This window comes from Lepisosteus platostomus, chromosome 13 (genome assembly GCF_059453375.1).
Source record: "Lepisosteus platostomus isolate fLepPlt1 chromosome 13, fLepPlt1.hap1, whole genome shotgun sequence".
NCBI classification, from domain to species: Eukaryota; Metazoa; Chordata; class Actinopteri; order Semionotiformes; family Lepisosteidae; genus Lepisosteus; species Lepisosteus platostomus.
In genome coordinates this window covers 34,729,328-34,741,724 of record NC_142623.1, presented here as the reverse complement: position 1 = coordinate 34,741,724, position 12,397 = coordinate 34,729,328, and the positions used below count along the sequence as shown (strand labels likewise).

At 34.8% G+C, this 12,397-nt stretch overlaps 1 long non-coding RNA gene across 1 annotated transcript in view; it reads right to left on the bottom strand.

Moving 5' to 3' along the window:
- Nucleotides 1-234: 234 nt before the first annotated feature.
- Nucleotides 235-12,397, bottom strand: part of LOC148650476 (uncharacterized) — a 28,151-nt gene continuing 15,988 nt past the window's right edge. Inside the window, exons 2-3 of the long non-coding RNA XR_015925840.1 lie at nucleotides 5,799-5,866; nucleotides 235-3,692 (exon numbers count right to left, since the gene is read on the bottom strand). This is a non-coding gene — a long non-coding RNA (uncharacterized LOC148650476). The remainder of the gene's footprint in view (nucleotides 3,693-5,798; nucleotides 5,867-12,397) is intronic.

Sequence of the window (12,397 nt, the reverse complement as noted above, 5' to 3'; positions counted from 1 at the left end):
TGTTTTCTATTCTAGGATGTCAATCAATGACATGGAATGTGTGAAAAAATAGTGGAGACTAATTTTAACAATTACTGTCTTAATGTCTGGTATTAATTATAGTTGAGTTGCTGTTCAAAATCTTATACTAGAAAGACCAATAATCTCTTATAAAATATTTATTATGAATTTATTTTAAATAACTTTATAAGAAATCTCCTAGACTTTTTTTTCATTTTTGGTTTATTTGTCCCATTAAGATTTCCACAAATGTTCAGTTCTTTGAATTTTAGTTACTCCTTTGGGTGGATGTTTTGTTGTAGGAATTCTAAATTAAATAATCACTTACTTTTTTTAAATTTTGACTGACTTTAGGTCTATGACTTCTGACCTGTCTGACTATAAATAATCCACAGATTATGCTTTAATTTCTTGGTATTCATTTAAAAGTCATCAGAGATCAGCAAGTTAACTTAACTTAAGACAATGATGTGGTGAAAAGAGAACCACTTCAATATGGAGCCAACATTTCCAACATTCCTTCTGTTTGGGGTTAATGACCTGAACACAACAAAAGAGAACCACAACAAACTCAGTTCTGTCAATGAGAAGGAAATGAGGTGGATTCAAGCAATGCCTTATTACAATGTTAATTGACCTTGCAAAGGGAAGGTAAAAGACAGACAATTCCTTCTGCCAGTCAATCATAGTAAAAGCAAAACCACAGTGAACAGAACAAAAAGACCTTTACTTTCACTTTACATCAGCGGTTTACCTCTTGTCAAAGTGGATAAAATTACATAACATTACATACATTACATAAGGGATTTGTAAGTGGAATGAAGCTTAGTTGTAATCTGTCAACTAATCATGCCTTTGGATATCTAGCAGAATGGTAAAATATACAAAAGACAGTTACTGGCAGGTGGGGTTTTACTATTGATGAAGACAGTCTTGGTGCTGACCTCCACGCATTCTTGCCATCTTCAACAAGATTGGAAGAATTCAATTTTCTTGTCTTGATCAAGTCCTTCTTAGCACAGGTTTCAGGTCTCCATTATCAATGTTTCTATCCGAGGAAAACATAGTATTCATTAGAAATCCTATACATTTAGTTTCATTCAAACTCCATTGGGGGTTTGCTGCCATGTAACCCAGGTCATTTTTCAAACATGACAGTTACTGACAAACTTTCTAGGACAAAGATGCCAGTATCACTGTGGTTAGGGTGCAATAATACCCACTGAAAGCTCAGTGCCGAAAAGCAGCCTGAATTCCCTAGAATGCCTTAACTTGGGCTATAAACTATATAATGGACTGAAAAGACTTTATAGCCCATAAACCCATGACACATTATTGTAGTGACTTTGTATAACTTATAAAACATGGAGTACTCAATGCACATAAGTAAATCATAAAAGAAACGGACAATATAGTGCAATGTAGGTTTGGTACTCCTCTGTTCCTGTCCTTGAAGCCATCCTATCAAATAAGGTTTCCAACCTAGAGCATAAAGATGATACATTTCAGCAATAAGCAATTAATCATCTTAAAGGAAGCCATTAAAATCCAGCTACACTCATAAAACCTGAAAAATACTCGAAAGATGATTATAGTTACAAGTGCTGATCTTTTTTTGCAGAAAAATGATGAGGATAGTGAGACTAATGTGAAATTCCCATTATAAAGATCATAATATCACGATTTTACCAATTCCCATTTGCTGTGTGAAGCATGTTTTAATTAAGCATTCATCTTTTTTAAAAAGAGATTTTAATTTTACTTGCAGTTTGATGTAATGTACTGTATGTAAACTGGTTTCCGGTCATTAACTGACACATACCTTACAATGAAGTCCAGCCTAAATTGAATCAAAATACAATACGCTATAGCTGTAATGAACAACTCAAGTAAAACTGCAACCTATCTGAAGCTAGGCACAGAGGCCTTAGTAAATTTGTACTGTATTAATTCAGCTTGACTGTTGATATCTTGCTTTTTTAGCTGTTGTATTACTGTTATAGTATCAATTCCCTCTATCCTCTCAGGACTTTAACTCGTTGAGCTGAAGAATACCATGCTATTGTTTTATAAGGAAAGTAAGTTACTGGGACAGTTAAGTCAACCATTGCGAATAACTGCCTATATGTTTAAAATAAGGAGAATTATGACATGTAAAATAAAATAAATGTGAGTGTGTGAAAAAAAAAGGATTTAGGAATTTTTACTCTTTGTGCCCTTCCAATACTGTATGTGGCCTCTCAAGAACTATGAGCAAGACCTTGGCTCTAAAACCCAATTTTGGGGTCCAAACTGCATTATGATTTGTTCCTTGATAACCTAATAGCTTGCTTTAAGTTTATTCAATTCTCATCCAGATGTCTATCCTAAAGTGTGAGCCCATAGCTCTGCATTAAGAATTTTTTACATTGTTGTAGAAAAATAAACCTAATTACCTTATACTCTGTGTCTATTCCAATTTGTTCACTTGCTGTGTAAGTCATAGATGGTGCAATATGCGTAGAACATTGTGTTACTTTATGTCATTGTAGAGCAGAAAGTGGAAGCTTCAGGGAGCAGTATAATTGAAAAATGCCCCAAGTGCAATGACTGTCCTATGATTTTATAGTGTGTTTATGTGTGGAGTTATGCGTTTACCAGACTGGAACATTTTAATTTCCTTTTGAAATTTAGTTATGCAAAATTATTGAAGTGCCCTGGGTGATACCAATTCAAAATGAACAACATGTCTCTTCATTTTTCCAATGTACAGAATCCTGAGGAAAACAGAGCAGGGAATGGGAAAGAGCAGAGAATGTGAGCAACTGTAGAAAACATGCTGACTAAGAATCGATCTCTTTTGGTATATGTGAAGACTGCTGCAAGTAACAATTTATGAATACCTTGTTTATCCTGGCTATAGTATTTTGTGCGGCTGAATAAAAGTGTTCCTACTCAGAAAAGACATAGTAACTAGTATATGTGATTTATATCCTTATTACTAAAGTCACAAAGAAAGAGAATCCTGACTATGATAAATGCAATCTCATTTGTTACCCCCAGTGGCTCATACCAGTTAACTGAAAGAAATTATATCATGATGCTAGATAGCAACATAATGTACTGTATATGACATATTAATTACACATTGGGTCTTGTAGATTTAAAGGTTATAGGATTTTCAAAGTTTCAGTACAAATATACACTAGTTAATGTAAATATTTTCTCTACTTATCTATACTTATTTTTAATGCATTTTAAAAACATATCATTGTTCTTTACTTCAAGTTCACAAAAAAACAGAAAAATACAAGAAATACAAGAATGAAAGAATACAATGTCGTTTGCCTTGACACTTTGACACTGACAATAATTTGTAAAAAGATTGCAAGGATTTGCGCCTCATAGCACCACTGTAACAAATGCAAAGATTTTCAAAGAAGGAATAACTTGTGAATTTATTAAACATTCAGTTTTGTTTATTTTTAATCACTCTAGATCAGTAATTAATGAAAATACTTCATTCTATTTTGGCAGGCTTGCAGTAGATTTGTCATTTTTAGCTTACTGCATCTACTTAGCGGCTGCATGGCATTTACCATTGCTATCTCACAACTTTTAAATCCTAAGTTTGATTCCAGTCTTGGATCTCTTCTGTGTGGAGTATGTTCACCCCACGACCATGCAAGTTCCCTACAAGGGCTGATTTCCTCCTACAAGTCAAAGACATATTAGGTCGGATATGGACAGCAGGACACATCAAGAAGTTGAGTGATGTGGCTCCCAGTATCAACCTCACAAACTCATAGCAAAACATATATTCACAGGTGATGAATTTGAATGGCTAGCCAAGGTTGTCACAGATGTCGGGAAGGGCAAGCCATGGAATGGCAGGAGAACAAAAAAAGACCCTATGCGTAGCGGCAAAACGGGGGTTAGCCTGGGCTCAGCAGGTCAGACGATGTTGTGTAGAAACCTATGCCCTCAGGCAGCAGAAGAGACGACCTGGAGCTAGGCCGGTCTCAAGACATTCGAACTCTTAATGCTGAGCGAGGAGGAAAGGGTGACCAGGATATATAGAGCCCCACACAAAGACACACCGAAGGACAAGCAGCACAGGGAAACTAGGAACAGGACATAGTAGAAGCGCCCTCTAGCTGTAGGTTACAAGGTTACTTTTCTCAACAAAGTTAAATATGTATTGTGACTTATGAAACTCTGATTACTGTAGGCTAATGACAGTGCACAGGCCTCAGCCAGCAATTTCTGGATTATTAGGCTCAACTGTCCTATGACTAAAAACTTTTATTTGCTTGGCATTTGCTTTATTTGCTTAAACACCTATCTGGAGACTATATGTGTTCAAGAATTCAAAATCTATTTCATTTTATTTTGCTGAGATACAGCTGTGTGCTGGATATACTTAGCTGATTTATTGAAAAGGTTAGGGTTGTAAATTTTAATAAATGTAGAGAATATGTTGCCTTGTGTTGCCATATGGTATCGTTAATAAATTTTGCAGTACAAAGGCGTTGTTTTTCCGAGAAAGGCAATATTTATATGGCAATAAAGAACTCCAGTTTGACAGGAAATTAGATTAAATAACACACATTGTACAAGAGAACACCAGTATAATCACATTTGTTTTGTTAGTTCTGTTGTAAGTAAGTTCGTTTGAAATGTTCAATTAACTGTATTTAATTATGATTCTAATTCCAGCATATGTACTTTACATAACACTGAAAGTTGATAAACTAATATTACAAAAACAAATGGAAAACGCTTGCAGCTTTGAATGTTTTAACAATGATTTCTTCTTAAATACAGTTTGAATGTATGTTTGTTTCAGACTTGAGAAAGCCAGATATGTCACCTCACATGCGTTATTCTTTTCTGACATTATATATATACTCTATATTACTCTGAAAACCCCTTTGTTGGCACAATATTTCTTGGAACAATTCATTTTTACTTTACCCTTCCTTGTTTTCATCAAAAAATTGCAAGATACCTTCATTTAAGGTAAGGGAGTCCTAGATCATCCAGAGAGGAGTGGCACACTATCCAAACCCTGGGACATTTCAGACAAATACATACTTTCTTAGCATCATGAAATTCCGACACAGCATTTTCACTTCACAACATGATATGACCACAGTGTCCTGCCACACACAGGAGAACATCCTGGTCAGAATATACTGTATGATTCTGGAAAATCATAACAGATTCTGTACACGGGAATATGTGGAGCACGTCAGAGCATGTCAGAAAGGTTTTTCACCATCCCCATCAGACTCATCTGACACTCTGCTTACTGTCCAAGAGCCACTTTTTTAAGTCAAGTCTCAACTTTCTTAGGCACGTGGTGTCAGGTTACTGCAAAAGCTGAAAAAAAAGAGCCATTCAAGAGCACCTGGTCTTTAGGTAGGTAGGTCCCTTTTCAGGCCATAAAGACCCATGGGGGGCAAGGGCCACCATTGCTCTTAACCATCTGACACTGGAGGTGGAGATGATGTGGTCAGCATCATGCTCCGGCCAGCCTATTACCCCCGGAAGGATTCACCCCCAGTACTCATTTGGAAAGAAGGCTGAATGGACTTAGGAGCCGTTTTGAAGGAATTAGAGCAAGCTACATCTCATGTCCCTACCTGGGATTGAACCTGGGGCCTTCTGAGCTACCACGACTCCCTGGTCTTTAGACTTTACCTAAAATGTCTTCGTGGCCTTTACTTGTGCAGCACTTTTAATCCAGGTTGGGTTCTGTTATGCTTCTTTCAATTTATTTTCCTTTCCTTTTAAGACAATTAGGCAATTCTTACCTTGAAATACTTGGTAGTAGAGTACTATGTTGGAGGGAGGGGGGTTGACTTTCTTGAATGAGAAACATCTGTTTGGTACAAAATAAACATAGAATAAATAGAAACATTTATTTTTGGAATACACATTTATTCAGTAGCTAAATAGCATTTATTCATTTATTTTAGATTAATCAAAAGTTTAAACTTTGAAATTATGTTTTTGTTTGCCAACAAACACACATAAATAGATCAGTTCTTCATGTGCTCTGTTACCCTTGGTCTTTCTGGATTATTCTGAGAGAAAAGTAAAAGAATTTTAACAGTGCTGACTTCTTCAAAGTTTATTGATTATACTTTGGACTGTATTTCTTGAGCATTACATCACAGTGTTTTTTTTAAATCTGCTGTATTATCTTTCTTTGAACTGAAGATAGACTATGTACAGATTATAATATTGAAGAAAACTTCTGGAATTACATTTTGTTGTTTTTGGAAGGAAAGGATGTTGGTTGTTGACATTGTAGTGTTTCTTCAATGTCATCTTCCTTAAGATTCATTAGTTATTTTATGTGGAAGCATTCTGATGTCTGCTTCACAAATATTTTTATCTAAGCTTTCTGCTATTTTCATGTTTAGTGTTGTTTAGATTAGTGCCCCCAATACATAAATTGTGTGTCTTCATTTTCAGTGTCTTTCAACACTTATGTTCATACTATAACTGGTTTGCTTTGGATTGTTGTATAGACACACATTTTGAATTTCAGAATATTTAAAGCAGTCAAAGGTCTAGTGTGCACTGTTACTCATTTTATGTCTTCCTGCTGAATATCTGATGCAGACTAATTCAGATTGTTGCCAACATTTTTGTTAAGAACAAAGTATGACATGTTTATGCAGACAACGTATGCAATGTATATTATTATTTTTGTTGTTGTTAAAGTTATTGTTCTTATATTAATGTCATTAAAATAGGTTGCACTGATCTTAACGAAGCAATTAATGCAAGATTTGGGTATTTTTATTGACGCATCACTGTCCTGGACTACACAGTGTTGGGAAGTATTTAAAATGGACAGCAAAATCTAGGATATTCTAGGATATCTATGGAGAGAATAGATACATTAAGGGAGAAAGACTACATACTGTGCTGTCAGATCTAATTTATCATACTGTGTACTGTGAAATTAAGAAGGTATGGATTTAGGATGGAAAAAGTGGCAGTGTCTGTAACAAGGTGCTCAGCTATTTTTGTTATGGTTCCATGAGGCCTGTCAAGAAATAGCTAAATGTAGTCAATTATCCACTAGCAGCCAAGTGAATATAGGCCAAATTGGTCTCCTCTGTAGCTTTTATTTTACTCCTAAATTCTTCTGATCTTTTGACCATGAGTATGAGACACATGAAGATATTATAAGAAGATGTCTTCTCCTTTTATACTTTGAATTCTATTGCACGGAGTAGCTGGAGAGAAAGACAATGTGTTTTCAAGTGTCCCAGTGCTATTTTAGCAGTGCTTTAAATCTTTTAAAATGCTATCTTGAAAAGATAATTGTGGTAATTGTTATTTTGAAACCACAAAGAGGTATGATACTCACACCTGGTTTTGAAAAACTGCTGTCTACCAAAACTACAATCATAATGAGTAAAGATCTGGAAACAACAATAATGTGGACTAATTAATAGAGCAATTGATAGACATGGTGATCCTCTAGGACCAGGTAGGAATATCAAGGATCTGTAGAGAAATGCCAGACTTGTTAATGTCAGCTTTTTTTCAAGAATTATGATGCATGATGAAATATTGTTGTAAGCGAGCAGTTGTACTTTGTGGTAAATTAGAATTGTGATTATTTTGAGATGTCTGCTCATTCACTTGGTTAGAAAAAGAAATAAATAAGTTCATGCTAAAATGTCATTCGAGGTATGCAAAAAAACAAAAAAGTTTGCTTTGAATTCATAATCCAAATGCCAGTTCAGTTTTTGATACATCATTTCAAACATACAACCATTAAAACATCCCAGAGAGGCTAGTTTATTTACAAATGAATGATTCTGGAGAAAACTGCATTGTTGGAGCTGCAAACACATCATATTCCAGCCCATCATTAATTCATGCCTCACGTGTCTTAACCTTAACGCCATGCATCTTTTCCATGGTGAAAACAAGCACATTCTTTTCAGCTGTCACTCAGATAGATGGAGGTGTTGGGAGATGTCATAATACGACTGCCTACACAAGGTTGTGTGAGGTTAAGTAGAAAAAGCTAAATAATTTCCTTTTCAAATCCTTTTTTTTTTTACTTTCCTTACATACGAACTTTATGATTATGCTGTGTCGCTCCCCATAATGTAGTGGAAAAGTGTGCTGCCATACTACCTAGCTTGTCACAAGTACTTAATGTTAATATAGTTTTCTGTTGTTGACTATTGCTGAGAACAAAAGGCCTCGCTCAGCATGGTAAGATATTTTAAGCTTCAGAGCTTAAACACCCCTCATTTCTTAATTAGCTTGTTCTCCTTTGCTGAGGACTGATGCAGTAATGCCTTTTATGTTACCTCCTTCTTTTCTTTCAGCTGTCTGCTTAAATAAATGTCTCTTTTGGCACCCAATTTTTGTGCCTCAGCCCCTCATTTGTACTCTACTACAAAAATATTTCCCATCCATTTTGTTAGTCATATTTTGACCTACAGTATTTCAAATTTGATTGAAAGTTTATTTCAATTATTTCCACGTACAAATCAGCTAAAAGATCCTACCTACTGTAGATTTTGTATGGTATATAATTTAGCCAGAACAACAGAGTATCATTTGAATTTGTCATTGCACATCCAATTTTCTAAGAGCTTTATCCAATATAAATGGATAATGGTCATGGGAGAGCTGGAGCCTGTGCCAGGAAGCAACAGGCACAAGGTAGGATACACCCTGAACGGCCTGCCAGTCCATCAGAAGGCCTAGATTGTGCATGTTGTACTTAATAACTTTACTGATTATTTTTGGTGTGTATGTATGCAGCCATTTTTGTATTAGGAGAGGTTAAAAGTAATAGTTAGCAATTACAAACACGAATAAATAAATACATTGATCTCCGAGTCTTGCACGTGTGAAAAAAGGTTCAAAGGCTTGATCAGGGTGTGTTCTGTTCATGGGAGTACACTAGCAACACCATATGTAGAAGTGATGATTGATATCTGCGATTTGCTGTCACAACTAGGATGAGAGTAGATGGAAAGGGTAAAATAGACAGATGCAAATCATGAGAATCAAAATATTGAGGAATAGCTAAGGCTCCTTAAAAACAAGAGGAGGAGAGAGAATTCTACTGGGATAGTGAATTCCGGTTATGGGGCCTCTTTTCATATACAGTTAGCATAATGATTATGTGCATAAGAATTTAAGCAGTACAGGGTTGTTGAAAAGAAATGTCCAAGAGCATCAGCAGAGCAAACTGCTTGTATAGGACTGGCTTCTACACCTAAAGTCTAAAAGACAGGCTAATATAGAAGGGAATGTACTAGGCCCCAGTTTTTATGCCATCACAATATCTTGTATGTCACAATATAAAAATGAAACAATCTCAAAATAACCTTTTAAAATGTAGATGTTAATATAAATGTTATAATAGGGCAGTGTATTAGTACAACCTCATTTAAAATATTGTTACACATTACAAAAAAGATATTACTGTACTTCTCAGGAATAAATTCATAAGAAGACAGGCCAGGCACATGGCTAGACTATAAGAATGTCCTTCACTGACAAACAACTAAATATTCTGAGTCTTAAACAGGGGTTTGTCTACAAAGACTCTTGATTCAAGTATAACAATGCTCAAAGGTCAACCCAATGGACTTCTTCATGGTCAACAAGGAAACATAAACCAAAGGAAACAAGAGCAATATAATAGGAGGTGCTTCTTTAAAAACAGCTGTTAGAGTGTTATCTGACAATGTCTAGCAATTTATGTTTTCTTGCCAATCTTCTTTTGTCTGTTTTCTATTGGTAGTAAAAAAACATGGAGGCCTGGTAATCTGAATGTTATATTAATTGACATTATGTGTGGGATTAAAACATTTACTATTATCCTTGAAATAATTGACTGTATCATAGCATTTAATTAATTCTAAATATAGCATGTTTTCACTTAAAAGGTAATATAGAAGCATTTGAAAACTAAAACACTGGCTAATCTAAAAGACATTGTAGTTTATTTTGAATGCCCCTGAGAGACAAAAAAAGCTGTTAAGCAAAAGGCAGTTTTATACTAAATGGCAGGCAATGGATTTGCATTAAAATTTAAAGGTTGGATTGTTTTGATTTTGTGGTATATATTAGAATAATAATGATCAATAATAGTAATACCAATTTGCTCCACTGAATTTCCTTCAGATGACCAAACATGTGTTTTCTTAGAATAAGCAATGCAAAAATAAATAATGGGGATTTTATAAATTATAATATACTTCCAACCAAAGTTTTAAAGGATAGACAAGGCCAAGTTTAAAGTAGGCATACCTGTGGTTGTTTTTGAATGTCAAAATGTGTTCAGACTTTAGTGTTCTTCCAACTCAATAAAAACTTTGGTTTTGGGCTTGGGAAAATATTTTGAAGTTCTCGTCTGTTACTTTCTTGATTTTTATTTTACATAACAGAATTTAGGGATTATTTATGGAGAGATTCATGGAAAGCAATAATCATAGTATGCTGAAACAGAGCCAATGTTTTGAAGAATGTTTTAAAATGAAATCTTTCACAAAGGAAATATTGCAAATGAAGCTCCATTGCAAAACTAAGTTTCTGGGACACCTTACTTCAGTCTTCTTTATACGAATATACTGCATCAAGGCACAAGTTGTATAGGTTGTATGTGCATCAAGGCACGAGTTGAAGTGAATTTCAAAATAATTAGATAGTGATGGAATATGTAATTGCACTTCAGAGAAATAATGTGAAAATGACAGCACCTCAAATATATACAGATAGGATAATAGTCCCTCTGTCAATCCAGTCTGCAATTACTGTACAAGTTCTATTTATGAATGGTGCTCTCTTTCACTACATGCATCTGAAACACACAGTGCTAAGCTGTGGTAATCAACTCAATCCAATTAAATATATGAAAACGCCATATATGTACTATTCCTTTACTTTCCCACAACTTTTGGCAAAATGGTTTTACGAGGGAGCTATGACAGGTATTAATAAGGAGAAGGAAATTCACAGTTTTTCATTAGGTTAGAGTAGTGTTTTCAAATACAACACTACTTCATTTCAATGTACATCAATACCAGTTCCTTTCTTTTTTTTTACTATTAAATTTAATGGTTCTCAGGTGTTTGGAAGGACTTATTATATGAACCCCTGATTATGCTGTTTTGTACTTGGCTATGTGTGGTAGTATGAATCAGTTAGTACATACCTTTTTTATATTTCTTTTGGAGCTACTGAACAGTGAGTGACTCCTTTGGAGCTGCAGACCAGATGACTACAATGAAATAACATTGCCAGATATGAATTTATTTCAAGTATTTTGTTTCTTTAGCTTTGTGTGACTTTGATTATGCATAGTGTCCTATGTTAGCATAGTGTACTTTTTCCATGATGTGTATCCACAGGGCATTGTTCTATTTCCACACCAATTAAAATGCTCTGGGGGTAATCTGAAACAAAGCTGTTTCCCTGGCAGAACAACAAAACTTTGCATCCTCCATGTAACAAACTGATTGCTTTGAGGAAACGTAAAAGATCTATCATGGGTCAGAAATTCTCATAACTCCTCTTGATGAAACTGTGCCTTCCTATTAAAAGAACAAATGTTTACATGTATGATTTCATATGATTTACAGTTGAATCCACAATCATATCAAATTCAACATTCTTGTAGCCATTTTTGGCCAAATTTCATAAAACAAAGTTCTCCATCTTCCAGAAAATAATTCTAAGATATTTCCTGCCCATTTGTCAGCATATATCTCCTCAGAATAATTCTTATAAATATGTGAAACAAATAGTAAAACACCATGTTCATCAGTTGTTCAACTCAAACTAAGTTTATAATTTCATTTGGAATTCTAATTTGTTCAACACACTGGGTTGCTTGTGTGAGCTTTACTGTACAACCAAGTTAGAATCTTAGCTCCACATTATTAAAACAAACAAGACTGCAGTAAATAGAGAAATAAGACAGCCAATGATGCTGAATGAGTTAACTATAATCTGTTTTCCAAATGGCAATAGTGAGAAATAGAAAAGACGTAAAAGAGTAAAGTAGTGACTGACAGAAATGTTTTTAATAGAAACTCTTGATGCAGAGGGAAAATAAATGGCTACCATGGCAACTGATTGGAAACCCATTGTGCAGTGCAGTGGGAAATAAATCTAGCATCAGACTAGATAACTTTTTTGTGGAAACCACTATGTGCATCAAACCACAATTTCCTTTATTGAACCTTTTGTTCAGGAAGAAAACAAAAAAAATGTAAAACATATTTATTAAAGGTTTATTTTTTTCACAATGTGTCCTTCTACACCCTTGATGAGGTTGGGAAATCCAATTACTATTGTGCAACCATACTGGAAAGTACATGGTTCAAAATATAATTCACAATGTGAACCATGA